Raw genomic sequence first — 18,941 nt, 5'->3', positions numbered from 1 at the left:
TGTTTTCTCGAATATGAGTAAAGGTTGGGCATTTTTGCCAGTCTACCTTGCCACAGAGCACAGAGGTTGACACACATTGGGACTTTCTAGTTATCAAGCAGTGGTGTTGTTCCTTTACCCTTATGGGTAATAGTAGGGTAGCTGGACCTTCAAAATTTATGTCTCTAAACTTTGTCAGAGATCTTTGGCAAAGTTATCTGTGGTACCCGAGGAGCTGATGTTGCTTGTGGAAAGTGGTGCCTCTTTGGAATCCGGATAGTGGTGCCTCTTCGATTTTTGAACCAACGACCCTGTTGCCTTTTCTTTTATAAGGGCACCAATTGTGTGTAAGAAGTACATTCAGAGAGTTATTGCTTGTAGGAATTTTCCCCTTACTTCAGAGATTTATTGCACCTCATTTCTCTTTCATCATTTCTGAGAATGTCTGGCCCATCCGACCGTCGTTTTGACTTGAACTTTGGTGAAGAGGCAGCCATGTCTTCGCAAGACAACATATGGCGCCCATCTTTCTTATCCCCTACTGGTCCTTTTACCGTTGGGGATTCTGTGATGAAGAATGATATGACCGCTGCGGTGATGGCCAGGAACCTTCTCACTCCCAAAGATAACAGACTACTTTCCAAACGGTCTGATGAGTTGGCTGTTAAGGATTCTCTGGCTCTTAGTGTTCAGTGTGCAGGTTCTGTGTCTAATATGGCTCAATGCCTATTTGCTCAAACCCGCCAAGTTGAATCATTGGCGGCTGAAGTGATAAGTCTCAAACAGGAGATCAGAGGGCTCAAGCATGAGAATAAACAGTTGCATAGGCTCGCACATGACTATGCTACAAACATGAAGAGGAAGCTCGACCAGCTGTAGGAATCTGATGGTCAGATTTTACTTGATCATCAGAGGTTTGTGTGTTTGTACCAAAAACATTTATTGCTTTCGCCTTCTGGGGCTGTACCGTGTAATGAAGCTCCAAATGATCAACCTTCGGTGCCTCTTCCTTCTGGGGTTCTGCCTAGTACTGAGGTTCTGAATAATCACCCTTTGGTGCCTCATCTTTCTGGGGCTCTGCCGACTACTGAGACTTCTCCTGAGCAACATTTGTGAAGGCTCCCTCTTGTTTGTTTATTTTGATTCATGTTTATGTACATATTTGTAACTTATCGGAGATATCAATAAACAAGCTTTGCTTCATTTCAACTGACACGCCCCGACCCCGATATTCCCGGAATACCAGGGTAGGCACGTGCTGGCCGACACCCGAGGGTGACGAAAGCCATTAATTGATACAAAAGCTAGGAATAAGAAATAAATACGGGTTATGAATTTAAAAACAATGAATTAACAATTTAGGAACGTGTTCAGAGCATATAACTAAACCTAGTCACTAACAAGAATTAAGATAAGATTGAATGAACAAATGAGTGGGTCCTACCCCGAGAGGACTCGAAGATGCCACTGCAGAAGTACCTTGATGCCGAGGTTATGTGCCTTCATCCTAAGTCCTGAATGGGGGCGCAAAACAAGGGTGAGTGGACCAAATTTATATACATACATAGTACGAAAACAGTTACGAACATACTAACCCCCACAGTTTAATGATGAAAACTACTAGAATAATAAGTGATAAGCTTTTCAGAAAACTTTAGCATGCCATAAAACAATTCATATATCCATCTGCAAATCAATCTCAGAAAATCATATCAGAAATTATCTCAGCAATCATGTCAGGAAGCATAACACAAGTTGTGCTGCTAGTGAGTGCACTGAATAACAATACTCCCGGCCCAATGCCTGCACCTCAGTCTCTGTGCCCGTAGCCAGAGATATCTCCCTCCCGGCCCAATGCCTGTCTCCGTGTCCCTCAGCCTTTCGCTAGGGATTATTTCTCCCGGCCTCAATGCCAACACCAGATCCTCGCCCCAGGCGGCATAGTGTTCACTAGGTACGCACAAAACATAATTCATCTCTAAAATACAACTTCGTAGCATAATTTCATCGATCCTCAAATCAAATAATTCTGTAAGGCATGCTATTAAATTATGCAATTCTATCAATAAAACATGCAATTTTCGAAGGTGGTCCACTCACAGATACTCCGTCAAAAGCTGCGCCATTAGCGAAGACAGAATCGTTGCGATAATTGCCCCTAAGTACAAGAACGTACAGTTAATCAAACTACCCAACAATATAATTCTAGGAAATGGAAATGGGCCTTGGATTTGGATAGGTAAGGATCAAGAGGTGGTTTGGGCTTGAGCCCAACCCATACTTATACACACACGGCACACACACCACCCATTCACACACATACATACACAACACATACTCACAGAGCTGCACCGCACAACGCACACACTGTACACTTCATACAGTACACAAACATACACAACACACACGTGCACCATACACCATCACACTTACTCTCACACACACACACTTGCACGGACACCAACATGCCAAACACACACACAGACAGCATGCACATATATATATTATATACAAATATACACACAGAGGCAACATGCATATATATATATATATAGATACATACATATAAACACACACGCATGCACAGCATGCATATATATATATAAGCACACACACGCACAGCATCATATATATATATATACATATATAAACACACAGACACAGCAAGCATACACGGCATGCACAGCATTCTCACACACACACACGGTTCACGCGCACACACACCACACACTCACAGTACCACCAACAAATAGCACGGTAAAATAACTACCTGGGTTTAGGTTCGAAGGGATCCGCGCAATCCACAGCAACAAACTCGCCGGAGTTCGTTGTCGGAACCCGGTTCTTGGCATAGAAAAGAGATAAGGTCAAAACCCTCGATTTTGACCACAAAACCAACACAAAAGTGTGTAAAATAGCATGATTAAACCCAGAAATTTGAAGAAGGAACACACTTCTCACCTGGGTTCGAGTTTTAGAGCTTTGAAGCTCTCAGCTTCAATGGCAGAAAAGTCCACAGTGCTCTGATGGCGCATGCAAAGGTACCATTGAGTTCGTTAGGTCTCAAGGATTCCAAATATATGGTTTTTGGGGTTTGATTTGTGAAGGAAGTGAGGTGAAAGTTAGAGAGAAGCTCTCGGAGCTTAGAGAGAGTGTGAGTTCCTGAGAGTTAGAGAGAGAGAGTGTTGGTTTCGGATATTAGAGGGAAAGAGAGACTGGAACCAAGATAGGTGTATAAAAATAATAAGGTGGGTCCCACGACTCACTATTTAATATAAAAAAAAATAATAAAAAAAAACAAGTTTTTAAATAGAAATGGGTGGGGTGTTACATCAACGTATTGTGTTAAATACACCAAGGCCTTCTTCACTAAGTTCTTTGAATTTTTCCTTTTGTTGAAGCTTGTATGTTGAAGCTTTATGAGTGAAGCATGTAGGTTGAGGTAGTGCTCCCTTAATTTCCTGAGTGAGGAAAACTTCTCCTTTGGAGACTTGAAAAATCCAAGTCACTGAGTGGTCGTGAGACTTCTGAGTATCAAGGTGCAGTAGCATATGGTAAGAGTCCCCCAAGTCTCTGGTCAAGGGAGTTGACAAATGAGGCATTTCCTTTCTAAGTGGTAGCCCAAAACTCCTTCTTCATATATATTTGTTATGAAAGTTGTTAGGTTCAAAGAAGAGGAGGCCTATGCAATTTTGTTTTCGAAATATTTTTTTCGAATTTTTGAATTTTTGAATTTTTGAATTTCTGAAATATAAATATCTTTTAAAGCTTTGTAGGTGAAGCTTTGAGGTTGATCAAGATAGTGTGAAACTTTTGTAGGTGAAGCTTTTGTGGGTGAAGCTTTTGTGGTGGGTGAGGCTTTTATGGGTGAAGCTTTTGTGGTGGGGGAAGCTTTTATGGGTGAAGCTTTTGTGGGTGAAGCTTTTGTTGGTGAAGCTTTTATGGGTGAAGCTTTTGTAGATGAAGCTTTTGTGGTGGGTGAAGCTTTTGTGGGTGAAGCTTTTGTTGGTGAAGCTTTTGTGGGTGAAGCTTTTGTAGGTGAAACTTTGGAGTTAAAGCTTTGTAGGTGAAGCTTTGGAGTTGAAGCTTTTGTTGAGTACCATGAATTGATTTTGCTTCAAACTATCTTGATCAAGATAGTGTGAAGTTTTTGAGAATTTGTAGTTGTCCTCTGTTGATGAAGCTTTTGTTGGTAAAGCTTTTGTGGTGAAGCTTTATTAGGTACCACGAATTGATTTTGCTTCACACTATCTTGATCAAGATAGTGTAAAGATTTTGAGAATTTGTAGTTGTCCTCCATTGATGAAGCTTTGTTTTTTTTTTTTTTTTTTTTTTTTTTTTTTTTTTTTTTGTGGGAACTAGAAACTTGAAAATATGGGAGAGACAACATATACTAATTTTGTTTCCACACTGTTGAGCAAGAGATTGTGATACAAGCCACACCTTGTAGTAGTCGAACATTTGGATGAACCATATAAATTGAATTTGCTTCGAAGGTTTGAGAATTGTAGTTGCCCTCCATTGATGAAGCTTTTGTTGGCACCATAAATTGGTTTTGCTTCACACTGTCTGGATCAAGAGTGTGTGAAGCTTTTGAGAATTATGGTTGAATTGCTTTGATGAAGCTTTTGTTGACACCATAAATTGGTTTTGCTTCACAGTATCTTGATTAAGAGTGTGTGAAGCTTTTGAGAATTGTGGTTGCCCTTCATTGATGAAGTTCTTGTTGGCACCATAAATTGGTTTTGCTTCACACTGTCTTGATCAAGAGTGTGTGAAGCTTTTGAGAATTGTGGTTGAACTCCTTTGATGAAGTTCTTGTTGGCCCCATAAATTGGTTTTGCTTCACACTGTCTTGATCAAGAGTGTGTAAAGCTTTTGAGAATTGTGGTTGCCCTTCATTGATGAAGCTCTGGTTGGCACCATAAATTGGTTTTGCTTCACACTGTCTTGATCAAGATTGTGTGAAGCTTTTGAGAATTGTGGTTGAACTCCTTCGATGAAGCTTTTGTTGGCACCATAAATTGGTTTTGCTTAACACATTCTTGATTAAGAGTGTGAAGTTTTTGAGAATTATGGTTGCCCTCCATTGATGAAGCTCTTGTTGGCACCATAAATTGGTTTTGTTTCACACTGTCTTGATCAAGAGTGTGTGAAGCTTTCTATGAGTTGTAGTGTTTGCATTGTTACAGAGGGGAAATGTCTGAAGCAGATGCAAGAGGGCTGAATAGCTTGATCTTCATATGCCATGCATTGAAGTTGTCGTTGGCTTGCAATAAGACTTTGTTGGTGACTATAACTCTTGTTAGGCATAAGTGCTCTCCTAGTTGAGTTGTCAAGCTTGAAGGTTTTTGATTATTTGTGAATGTTAGGAGTTCACATGTACAAGTTGCACCACTCATCTTTTGGTAGGTGGAATGAATGGTGAGTTGCTTTCATCACTTGGTTGATGGTATGAAGGTGAGTTCCTTCATCACATTTCATCACCTGGTTGGTGGCACGAGGATGAGTTCTTTCTTCACCTGGTTGGTGGCATGAATGGCAAGTTGCCAAATGATATTAGAGTACGAGTTGTACATTTCATCACCTGGTTGGTGGCATGAAGAAGAGTACGGGTTGTACATTTCATCACCGGGTTGGTGGCATGAAGATGAGTTCTTTTTTCACCTGGTTAGTGGCATGAGTGGCAAGTTACCAAATGATATTAGAGTACTGGTTGTACATTTCATCACCTGGTTAGTGGCATGAAGGAGAGTACGGGTTGTACATTTCATCACCTAGTTTGTGGCATGAAGATGAGTTCATTCTTCACCTGGTTGGTGGCATGAGTGGCAAGTTGCCAAATGATATTAGAGTACGGGTTGTACATTTTATCACCTGGTTGGTGGCATGAAGGAGAGTACGAGTTGTACATTTCATCACCTAATTGGTGGCACGAAGATGAGTTCCTTCTTCACCTGGTTGGTGGCATGAGTGGCAAGTTGCCAAATGATATTAGAGTACGGGTTGTACATTTCATCACCTGGTTGGTGGCATGAAGGAGAGTACAGGTTGTACATTTCATCACCTAGTTAGTGGCATGAAGATGAGTTCTTTCTTCACATTTCATCACCTGGTTGGTGAGAATAAGGGCAAGGTGTTGAGGCACATTGTAGCTAGTATCGAAGACATAAAGTATGTTGAACCCTTTCGAAGCATAGTTGGCTTATGTATGGATGTATTGAAATGTATGATGTTTATGTATGAATGTGTTAAAATGTATGATGTTTATGTATGAATGTGTTGGAATGTATAATGTTTATGTTGATTGATATGAGTGATGCTTATGAATGTTTTGCTATGCATGAAGGGATCCATGCTTTTAATATGTGAACCATGTTGGTTGTAACACTTAGTATCACATACTTTATGTCAAAGTACAAATGTTGAAGCTCTGAGTTGGAGTATAAGGGTAGGTCAGCGTAGACCAAGTGTTCCAGTGCTAGGAATGCAAAAGACTCAGAAGAAGTTGTCTGAATTCCCTCTTCTTTAAATATTTGCCGAATGGCTTGTGTGACAAAAGATCTCAAGTGGTTGAGAGTTTAAACATTTGTAATGTGTATGCCTTTTTATAATAGCATTTCTTTCAGTACCTAGTTCTCCACTTTGAAAGAGTGAAGCTTGGCCCCTTAGTCATAATAGTCGACGGTACATTCACCCCTGGTTGTCTTGATACGAACTTTTATCCTTCTTGTTGTAATGGGCTTGCTGAGAGTAAAAATCATTCCTCTTACTAAGAGACAGATACGTTTGCTGATATAGCGAGTAGCTAAATGAGGCAGGAGATGATGCAATGGGTGTCTGAATGGCCAATATCTCCTCACTTGGTAGAACTTGACTTCCACTTCCCATTTGTTGATAAGGGTTAACCATATGGGGGTTCCTCTTGGTATGTCTTTGCTTCGGCGGAGGCATGGTTGTAAGCTTGTGTCATCACCTCAGAGTAAGTCTTCCAAGTGTTGGCATTGATCATGTACTTGAAGACACAATCACGTAGGCCTGCTGTGAGGCCTTGAGAGCGGTCTTGTCATCTGCCTCAGCGCAGCGAGAATACTCATGGCTGAAGCGACCAGCATACTCTCGTAGTGACTTGTCTGGCTTCTGGCGAATAGTGTACAAGTCATCTGCTAAATGCAAGTGATCGGTCTAGAAGATGTGTTGAGCGAGAAACAATTTCCTCAATTCCTCAAATGAGTCTACTGTCTCAGGTGGAAGACAATAATACCAGTTTAGAGCTCCGCTAGAGAGGGTGGAGGGGAAGAGAAGACATCGCTTTTCGTCGGTGTGCATTCGATATGCCATGGTGGACTCAAAGAAGTTAAGGTGTTCAATTGGGTCTTCCCTTCTAGTATAGAGTTTTAAACCAAGCTTTTGTTTTATCTTCGCTTGAAGGGGGTGTCAATGATCCTTCTTGTGAGAGGGCCAGGCCTGGGTTGGTTCCAGTCAGGTATCTCGGCCTGACGTTAGGCCTTCAACTTGTTTACTTCCTCAAGGAGCTGTAGGACAAGGGGGTCCTGAGTGGAGTCATGTACCACTGGAATTTTCTGTCGTAAATCTTCATCGCCTCTTGGAAGAAGGAAAGTTTGAGCAAGGGTGTGTAGTTTTTTCTTGGACTCGCCGTACTGACTTCTAGGGCGAGTCTGTTAGAATACCTCAGAGTCTCCCGTACTTTCATGTTCCTCTGGGACCTGTCGTTCCTTGTCTAGATTGGTAGCTGGCCTGGGTCGTAGGAGGGGATCGAGTTTTTCAAAAACCCTTGGGTCATTGATCTTTGAGCATATGTGGAGAGGATTCTCTCGACGTTGCTTTAGGAAGTCTCGGCAGTCACGATAAACGGCTTTTGATCCTTCCAACTCTTCTGCAATGAGGTGTCTTCCTCCACTTCTTCTACTTCGGGTCGAAGTATCTAGGTTGAGAGAAGTTTCATGTTGATCAATGTTTTGATGATTAGCTCGCTCCTCATTAGGGATACCCATGTCGAAGGGAGGTGACCCTCCGTGTTGGGGGGTACCCAGATGATGGTTGATGTCCACAGGGGCAACGAGCTCGCGTGTTTGAGTACACCTAGTTTCGTGGATCGTCTCAAAGAGCTTCTCATACTGCTCATGGAAGACCTTATTCTTCATTGCTATCTTGTTGTTCTGAGCTTCTAGCTCATCGACTTTAGCTTGAAGAACAACCCTCTTTCCTTTCTTCTTTCGTTGCTTCGCACTAGGTGCAAGAAGGGTGTCATTCTGTGTGTTGTGGCTTCCTTCGCTCCCCATGTTGGAGAGGGATGCCTGGTCAAAAGAGAGTGTACGAATGGTGGAAACCAACTTGGTAAAGCTGAAGAGAGTGGGAATAAGTGTTGTTCCCACAGACGGTGCCAAATGTTGATGCACAAAATCAGCGAGGACTTTGGTACAACAGAAAGTGTTAAGTTTGTGACCTTCGCTAGATTGCTCCGATCACTAGTGTGGATAAGTATGTAAATGGATAGAGACAGGGAAGCAAACACAAGATGTATGTGGTTCACCTAGATTGGCTACGTCCACGGAGAGAGGAGTTCTCATTAATTGTGAAGGGTTTACACAAGTACATAGGTTCAAGCTCTCCTTTAGTGAGTACAAGTGAATGATTTAGTACAAATGACATTAGGAAATATTGTGAGAGAATGATCTCTATTTATAGAAGAGAGTTTCTAGTTTCATTATGACATTGACACGTGTCGTATTGTGATTGGCTTCTGATGTTGACACGTGTCGCGCTATGATTGGCTTCTGATGTTGACACGTGTCGCCCTGTGATTGGCCTCCTGGTTGGAGGGAAACTCTTCTGGGTCCTTAACGGTATAACGTTGACCGGTGCTCAGTAGTTTCGGGATTGGTCAGGTATGGTACAAACAACCCTTAATACTCCCCCTTAATCTTAACTGGGGAAACTCAGTTTGAGATTGGAAGAATTGAGACATGGTAGCACTGAAACAGTAGATTTAGGAAAACCGCCATTGGATTGATATCTAAACATCTATCCACATATAACACTTTGACTAGAGTCAACACTTTGGATTAGCCTGCTGCAAACAAGAAAGACAAGACCTGATTATCCTTCACTCTGCTGGAAAAAACTAGACCTGCTATCACACAGGTTTTTGAAATAACGATCATTCTTTCATTAATCAACAGATAGATTCTCTAACACCATCGGACATAAGGCAACTATTCAAACATCATAACAGTGAATACTAACTTGAAAACCATTTCAAGAGCAAGCCATGCAGAAAACGAGCCAAACAACCATCTCCACGACAAAACAATTATGCAAAATTGGATTGTTGGACAAAAGGGATAGAACTAATTGTGCATGTAGTTCGGTCAACATTTGATAAGCATGCTTAAAAGACTTGGCATAAGATTCATCAATTGGTTTATTTCCAGATGAATCTCTTACAACTTGAAGCAGATGTACGGCCATACGACAGAGAGTAAGTGCATATACTTAAACCATATCACCAAAGCTTATAGCTTTCTCAGAGCCCTGAATCAAACAAGTGTACTTCATGACCTCTTTGTAGCTGTTGACCAAAAACTCTGTTTGTCAGTCCAAATTTCTTCCACTGCCTTACAAATAAAGACACCCTGTATTCCTTTGCCTCTAGGAGTTTTACACAAGAACAACCTTCTATAAAGTAGTTGTAGCACACCCTCATGCTGGTATAACAACTTCTTATGGGATTTCCCTTCGTGGGATTCACCGTCAACAATCTCATTCAACTTGGCTTAGGCCTTTAATATTTACAAAAACAGAAAATTAACAAACTATAGTGTGGCATCGACCTTAACTATAGCACCACGGGATCGCCCTTTGTGGATTTTACCAAAAACAACTTCTTTGAACAATGGCATCGGCCTTTACAATTTCAACAACTGAAAATCAACATCTATGTAGGATTACCCTTCGTGGGATTTACCTACTCAAAAACACGGGATTACCCTTCGTGGGATTTACCGTTAACAACTTCTTCTACCCTTCGTGAGATTGACTATTCACATCACGGAATTACCCTTCGTGGGATTTACCTTTTACAACTTTTTCAAACTTCATCGTATAACCGGACTTTCTATAGATTCATGCTAACAACTGAGTTGGTTAGACTCTGAAATTATAGGTTGTAATAAGAAAACATATTGCACAAACTCCTCAACAGAATTGCAGAATATCAGCGAAGTGGAGAGACAAGAATTGGATACTACAAAACTTTCTGAGTTATACGACAATGAACATCCAAAAGATATCAGACATGACCTATTGCCTTAGAAATCTGGGTATTCAACTAGAACCATTTTGTAGAACTCTTATAGTTGAGCTTCACGATGAAATGCCTAAAAGGCCTTCAATTTCCACAATTTGACATTTATGAATTTTTGACTGAAAAGAATGATCAATACCAAACTTCACCACAAAATCGAACTCCAATATTAGAAGAAACAATTTGAAACCCAGAAAAGATGATTCACACATCACATAAGTAATGGCAACAAGAAATCATTCCAATTCTTCAATGAATTCAGACAAAGTGACAGGAAACATAACCTTCACAAAAAAAAAAAAAAAAAAAAAATCTTGAGCTGAGCATTTCGTCAAACACTTGGATTGCATAAAGTTCTGAACTTTCCTCCACACCAGTGAATAGAGCACGGATCAAAGTCCCAGAAAATAGAATTTAGAAAGCTGATATGCGAACAACACCAAGAAAGAAATATACCAAGACGCCGACGAAGGCACCGAAGCTCAATGTCTCTCTGATCTTTTTCAATTTCACCCAACAACATGGCAACAGCTACCCAGATGAGTAAGATGTGATACGAAGACAATCCATACCATGATGAGGATGGGAAGCCATTGATGGACTACGACTACAACAACTTTTGAAATGGTCTCAACTCGTTAATTTCAAGAAAAACAGTCTCCTCCATTGGAACGGCAAGAACCCGAGCCAAGAACATTCAGATCACCATAATTTCAAAGACCCATATATCACCGTAGTCCAGAAGAAAAATTAACCCATATACCATCTTAACAATCCTGTAATAATCGTGCAAAAAAAAAATTGATGAAGAAAGAAGAGTACTGGAGAAGCTTAAAGGAAGAGAAAAAAAATAACTATTGCAGAAGACGATGAAATCTAATGATGCGAAACCACCAGAATCAATGGCGTGAGCCTGGTGGCTCTGATACCATGTTAACTATATTGCAATGGTTATGAATGGAAGGGAAAAACAAAGAGAAAGGATGAACAAAAAGATAAATAGAGAGATATGAGAGAGAGGGAGAGTTTAGAGAGAGAAATAGGTTTTGTATTAACTAACTCAAATGAAGATTACACATACTGTTTATATAGAAATCCTAACTACTTTAACCAAATACTAACTACCTAACTATATTACTAACTGTATTACATTTTTACCCTTAATATTGCTCAGTGCAATCGAAGTGAGTTGTTTCTCCTTCTAAAATCAAGTGTGAGACTTGGTCGTATCGAGTGAATCCATGATTAGCAATATGAGTTATTCTGTTGCCCTTGGTTAAGTGATTCCTAGGTATCTATTCCCCGTTCTTTCTATTTCCCTCGATCCTTTGGTTCTCTACTGCGTCAAGTGGCATCAGAGCAAGTTTTTGGATTTTTATCCGAAATCCTGGTGGAAGCGCTGCGCATATCATCTGAGTTCGTCCTCAAAGTTGACTCAGTTCCCGTGACTTCTATCTGGAGAATCATACATCACTGGAAAGCCGTTGCATTCTAGTTTCCAATGCAACAAACGGTGTGTCAATCCAAGCTTTCTAGAGAAACTTATTAGCAAAATACTAAAGGGTGTGTGGTTGTGCGCGAAAATCTGCAAACGCCATTTCTTCCAAAGAAAGGAGGATATACAAGCATCTTGCTCCCATGGATGAGAATCAGATATCATTAATTAATGTCGGTCAAATATTGTCAGAAAAGAATTCGTGTTCTTCTCAAAGAGTTGATTGGAATTTACCTCCTATATATGATGAGTATTCAGATGATGGATACTTGATGATTCCTACCAAAGAGGTTACTACAAGAAAATTTGTTCAGGAAGTTACACCACCCACCACTACACGAGGGAGTCTTGAGCCACGAGGAAATCTTAGGACTGTAGTTCTTCATCTTATTCCAATAAAAGAAGACAAATCCCAGTGGGAAGATGATTTCAAATGTTGGTTGGCTTAAATGTCAAAATGGTCCTTGTGTTATATACTATCGACCAATTAGTCCCTATGTTTTCAATTTGGCCAAATTAGTCCTTCTGTTTACATCTATTAGTTAACTCAAGACAATTTGTTAAAGGACCGTCAAAATTGACATGTGCTAGACACATGAGAGGACAAAAACGCAATTTTATGTACACCCACTAAACATATACAATGCCTATCTTTAGAAATTGACACTCTGTTCAATTTACTTGAGTACTATGTGATTTAGTACATGTCAATTTTAATTGTCTTTAACAGATTGTCTTGAATTTGCTAATGGATGTAAACACATGGACTGATTTGGCCAAATTGAAAACACAGGGACTAAATTGACCAATAGAGTCGAACACAGGGACCATTTTGACATTTAAGCCATGTTGGTTTGATATTGTTGGTTGCACTACTACTTTGAAAATCTGGTTCGCTGTGGCATGTATTGACTCATTGTGTGCTCTTGTGAAGATATTACTTGTTTATACCATACTTAGGGCCTCCGTATAAATACTCGAGGTACTCAAATGTAATTATGTAATAAAGGAAGGGGCAAATATGTAAAAAGGGGAAGAACCCTTATTCTATAAAAGGGCCTCCTCACCCTCACAAACCCAAAGGCTCAGAAGCCTCATCACATCCCTTAAGCTCTAAGCTCTCTCAAAGCTCTCACTCTCATATTCAGAGCTCTCTTTCCCTCAGAAATACAATATCAGTGTGGACGTAGCCCAAACCTTGGGGTGAACCACGATACATCTTATGTTATTTACTTTCTTGTAGATTCACGATCGGATTTACGTTGTTCCAAGACCCTTCCTGTTTTGTGCATCAACATTTAACGCCGTCTGTGGGAATCGACACGAAAAGCTTTGTCGGTTTTTTCTCAATTTTTCATACACTCCACCGTGAATCTGTCGAAAAAAAAATCCCACAAAGACAGATATCCCAAAAGAAAAAAAAGTCTTCCTTTTTTTTCGCACCCCATACACACAAAAGGTGCCCGACACATGGCTGAGATGTGACGGCCTCCGTTGAGAACCACCAGTTCCCCCAGCTCAACCAGTCGATAAACGAAGTCGTCCGACGACGAAAATGACCAGAACGTCGTCCCGGAATACACAAATTTAATCCGGAGAAGCAACAATGACATACAGCCGTCGATCTTGGACCTTAGAGATGAAGCCGCGTCATACAATTGGGTGCGTCATAACTCTTCAATGGTCCGCCTCACTGGAAAACATCCCTTCGACTGCGAACCACCATTCACCCGCTTCATGTACCACAGATTCATCACCCCGCTCCCACTTCACTACGTCCGCAACTACGGCGTCGCCCCCAAGGCTGCTTGGCAGGACTGGACAGTGGAGATCACTGGCCTTGTCCATCGACCGACCTGGTTCACCATGGACCAGCTCGTCCGTGAATTCAAGCCACGAGAGCTCTAAACCTTCAGCTATGGCCATGGCAGCTACTCAAGCGTGCACCTCCTTAATCACCACCGCCACAACCACTAAGCCACTCACCAGCTCTCTTCCTCACTCTCACCTCCCCGCCCTAAACCCCTACAGTCTTCAACCATCCTTGACTCCTCTGCCAATCCGAACCCTAGAAGAAGCCAAGCCACACCAGTAGCATCGTCATCTCCGACTTCACTCCGATTCAGTCGGATTTACTCTGTTATCTGTTAGAGTTCGAGTGATTAGCTATGTTTCTATGGAAGCAAGGAATCTGAAGAGTTAGAGAGAAATGCAATACAAAGGAATGCTCTGTTCTTCCTTTCAAAGTCTGAGAGTGATGTTTCATATATCTCAATATCAAAATACACGCACAAAGGCATGTGAACATAACAACTAGCCTTAGCTGGATAACCACAACCAACACTACAATCTCAGCCTTACACTTGTCATAATCTAAGACTAAGTGAATACACAATTAAAACACAAGGCTTATTTACTTTAACTCTACTTAGCTCACACAGCTTATACACTAATACTCCCCTTTAAGCTTTGAGCTGATACAATTCCAAGCTTGTCTCGGAGATAGTTGAACCTTTCTCTTGGTAAAGCTTTGGTAAAAATATCTGCAACTTGCTCTTTGGTAGGACAGTAGATCAAATCGATTATTCCTTGCTGCAGAGCATCTTTAATGAAATGATATCTCCTATCGATGTGTTTTGTACGCTGATGGAACACTGGATTCTTAGTGATTGAAATTGCAGATGTGTTGTCACACTGCAAAGGAGTTGCTTCTGTTTGCAACTCTCCAAAATCCCCCAAGACAAATCTAAGCCACATAGCTTGTGCTGTGGCTTCAGAAGCACTTATGTATTCTGCTTCAGCAGTGGAGAGAGCAACACAGCTTTGCTTCACAGAAGCCCATGAGAACACTCCACTTCCAAACGAAAAAGCATAGCCTGAGGTGCTTTTGCTGTCTTCAATTGATCCTCCCCAATCACTGTCACAAAATCCAATCAAAACTGCCTTCTTGCCTTTCTCATATTTCAGACCATAATCCAAAGTCCCTTTAACATATCTGAGAACTCGTTTTGCTGTCCCATAGTGCTTGTTTGTAGGGCAATGCATATATCTAGCTAACAAACTAGCTGCATACATCACATCTGGTCTTGTAGCAGTAAGATACAATAAACTGCCTACAAGCTTTCTGTATTTCTCTTCATCTGCTGCACCACTGCCATCTTCTTTACTCAACTTTTCAGTAGCCACAAGAGGTATAGAGACAGATTTACATTCTTTCAATCCAAACTTATCCAACAGGGGAGAGGCATACTTCTTTTGATGAATGAAGATGCTAGATTCTGTTTGAATTACCCCCATTCCCAGAAAATGGTGAAGAAGACCCAAGTCTGACATCTCATACTTCTCCTTCATATCTTCTTTGAACTCATCCAGCATGTCTTGATTGTTTCCAGTATACACAATATCATCCACATATATGGAGACTATTAGTATATCCTTTTCTCCCCTTGTCTTAGTGTAGAGAGTTGCTTCACTTAAGCTTTTCTCAAATCCACACTTAGCAAAATAGCTGTCAATCTCTCCATACCAGGTCCTAGGCGCCTGTTTCAAGCCATAAAGAGCCTTGTGCAATTTGTAAACTTTGTCTTCCTTACCATTAATCACAAACCCTTCAGGTTGATCAACATATACTTCTTCCTGCAATATTCCATTTAAGAAAGCAGACTTAACATCTAATTGAAATATCTTCCAGCTTCTGTGTGCAGCAAGTGCAATCAGTGTTCTGATGGTGTCCAATCTGGCAACTGGAGCAAAAGTCTCATTGTAATCGAGTCCTGGTTTCTGCACATATCCTTTAGCAACTAGTCTTGCCTTGTTCTTTTGTACCGAGCCATCCAAATTCAGTTTGGTTTTGAACACCCATTTCACACTGATAACCTGTTTATCACTTGGTCTGTCTACAAGTTTCCAAGTCTCATTTTTCTCAATCATGGATAGTTCTTCTTTCATAGCTTTTATCCAAGCTTCATCTTGTGCAGCTTCCTCATACTTCTCTGGCTCCACAATACAAAGGTTGCATTGTGCTAGGATATCACTGATATTTCTCCATTTAACTGGTGTATGATCATAAGGACTAGTGATCTCAACAGTTTCAGAGACATCTCTATCTTGTTCTTCCATTTGATTACTATTTTCTACTTCTGTCACTTCTTGTATACTGAAATCACTCACAGTCCTATACTGATCTTGAATGTCAGTTATTGCAATAGACTTCTCTGAATTCTGCTTCCAATTCCAAGATATAGTTTCATCAAAGACCACATCCCTTGATAGGATTAACTTCCTTGAACATGGATCAAATACTCTGTACCCTTTCTCACAAGTTGCATAACCCACAAACACACATTTGACAGACTTTGCATCAAGCTTTTGTCTTCTTTCTGCTGGTATATGAACATAACAGAGTGATCCAAACACCTTTAAGTGACCAATTCCTGGTTTTCTCCCACTGTAGGCTTCAAAAGGAGTCATATTATCAAGAGCTTTTGTAGGTGATCTGTTTAGAATATAAACAGCTGTATGTACAGCTTCTGCCCACAGAAAGTATGGCATGCTTTTATCATGAAGCATTGCCTTAGCCATCTCTACAACTGTTCTATTCTTTCTCTCCACTACTCCATTTTGCTGTGGAGTATAAGCAATGGATAACTGTCTTTGTATGCCTTCAGATTCCAACAACTTGCTGAATTCGGTTGATAGAAATTCTCCCCCCCTGTCACTCCTTAGGCATTTCACTTTAAATTCACATTGTAACTCCACCATTGCTTTGAACTTTCTGAAACAGATTAGTGCCTCAGACTTATGTCTTAGGAAATAAACCCATGACATTCTTGTGTGATCATCAATAAACAACATGAAATATTTGTTTCCAGCAATAGATTCAGTGTTCATGGGACCACACAAATCTGTGTGTATCAATTCTAGAGGATTCTTAGCTCTCCAAGCTTGTCCTTTTGGAAACCAGTTTCTGTGTTGTTTTCCCATTTGACAACCTACACACACACCATCAACATCTTCAAGGTGTGGAAGACCATGCACCATTTCTTTTTCTCTAAGCTGCTTGAGGCTTCTAAGATTTAGGTGTCCTAGTCTCTTGTGCCAAGTCCAGGTACATTCAGTTACACTAGCCTTCAATGCAACTTGATCAGTTTGCATTAAAGACAAAGGGTAGCACCTATTACTTTTCATCTTAACCTTGATAACCAGACAATCAAGTGAAGGACCATCAAATATGCAACACTCTCTTCCACCAAAAAGCAAATAATATCCATGTTCGTCCATCTGTCCCACACTCAACAGATTTTCCTTCAAACCAGGTAGAAACATGACTTCCTTGATGCATTTACTACCAGAATTTGTATCAATCACAAGTGAACCTATTCCAGCAACATCTACCAGATTTCCAGTGGGCATTTGTACTTTTCCAGTGACATTCGTTCTTACATCCATAAGTAGCTCAACATTTCCAGTCATGTGGTTGCTACAACCACTATCAATATACCAGTTTTCATTCACCTTGACTTCAGTAATTGCACTGTTAGCATAAAACAGATTGCCTGTCACTTCTGCTTGATTAGCACAGTTTGCCTTCTGAATAACCTTGCCTGCTGTGCATTCTCTAGCCCAATGCCCGAACCTATCACAGTTGTGACATTTGGATTGCCCCTTGTATCGACATTCTCCAAAGTGAAACTTAGAGCACACTTTACACTGTGGTTTAACTGTATCTTGCTTCATGAATCCTGAAGAAGATGAATTTTGTGCAGAATTAGTAAATGATCTCTGTTGGAACTTAGGCTTAGACTCCCATTTCTTGCCTTTAGAATTCCAATTTTTCTGGAATTTTGATGAACCAGATTGAGCTTCATTTCTAGTTTGCCCCTTTGGACTTACTGAGAATGATGCAAAAGCCTTCTCAGTGATATCAACATTATGCAAGTCAAACCGTTGTTCTTGACTCTTCAAAATTGCAACAACTTCTTGCAGTTCTACAGTCTCAAGACACTTTGTGTTTTCTATAACTAAACAGATGGAATCATAAGGTTTACTTAGACTAATCAGAACCTTCTGCACAAGTCTCTCATTAGAAAGAGATTCACCAAATGTTCTCATCTGATTAATTAAATCATTCAATCTTGTGAGATAACTAGATAGGGATTCATCATCTCGCATTCTAGCATACTCAAATTCTCTTCTAAGATTCTGAAGTTTTACAGATCTAACCTGATCACCACCATGATATTCTCCATACAGTAGATCCCATGCCATCTTGGCTGATTCAGCATTGGCAATCCGAGGAAATATTTGATCCGAAACCGCATTCTGGATAATACCCAGAGCTTTTGCATCTTGCATATATGCTGCGACCATTTTCTCATCGTCTTCTTCTTCCTCTGAGCTTCCTTCAACCTTCTTCTTCTTTGTTTCTGAGATCGTAATCCCCTTTTCAACTAATTTCCATAGCCCGTGAGATTTGAAGATCGTCACCATCTTGATTCTCCAGAACTCGTAGTTCTCACTGGAGAAGATCGGAGTTCTCACCTCAGAACTTCCAGATCCAGCCATTTCTTAGCTTAGACGAGACGAACAAAAAATCGAAATCGGATTCTATGGAATTTCGGCGTCTTCGCCTGAACCGGAACGAGCTCGAGTGTAGCTCGATTGCTTCACAGTTTACTCCCAGATCTCAAATGATCGAACAAGGCTCTGAGGCCATGTTAGAGTTCGAGTGATTAGCTATGTTTCTATGGAAGCAAGGAATCTGAAGAGTTAGAGAGAAATGCAATACAAAGGAATGCTCTGTTCTTCCTTTCAAAGTCTGAGAGTGATGTTTCATATATCTCAATATCAAAATACACGCACAAAGGCATGTGAACATAACAACTAGCCTTAGCTGGATAACCACAACCAACACTACAATCTCAGCCTTACACTTGTCATAATCTAAGACTAAGTGAATACACAATTAAAACACAAGGCTTATTTACTTTAACTCTACTTAGCTCACACAGCTTATACACATACAAAAAAATGGTTTTTGCGTCAATTAAAGCCCAGAAAGGGGTTTTATAAGATTAAAAGGGTCCGTTAAGCGCCTCACGGCTATGTCATAATAGATCCGAACACTTGCCCCGGATCAAC

General features: G+C 40.6%; 1 protein-coding gene and 1 long non-coding RNA gene across 2 annotated transcripts in view; one reads left to right on the top strand and one right to left on the bottom strand.

Moving 5' to 3' along the window:
- Window positions 1-1,492: 1,492 nt before the first annotated feature.
- Window positions 1,493-3,209, bottom strand: LOC126606806 (uncharacterized). Its single transcript, XR_007617380.1, has 3 exons — window positions 2,941-3,209; window positions 2,750-2,823; window positions 1,493-2,137 (listed from the first exon to the last, which is right to left on the bottom strand). It is a non-coding gene; the product is annotated as an uncharacterized LOC126606806 (long non-coding RNA).
- A 15,619-nt stretch (window positions 3,210-18,828) lies between these two features.
- Window positions 18,829-18,941, top strand: part of LOC126608292 (photosystem I P700 chlorophyll a apoprotein A1-like) — a 2,526-nt gene continuing 2,413 nt past the window's right edge. Inside the window, exon 1 of the mRNA XM_050276156.1 lies at window positions 18,829-18,941. This exon is cut by the window's right edge and continues 2,413 nt beyond it. The gene's annotated coding sequence lies outside the window, so the exon portion shown is untranslated.

This window comes from Malus sylvestris, chromosome 16, assembly GCF_916048215.2.
Source record: "Malus sylvestris chromosome 16, drMalSylv7.2, whole genome shotgun sequence".
Taxonomy (NCBI): domain Eukaryota; kingdom Viridiplantae; phylum Streptophyta; class Magnoliopsida; order Rosales; family Rosaceae; genus Malus; species Malus sylvestris.
This window is presented reverse-complemented; position numbering and strand designations above follow the sequence as displayed.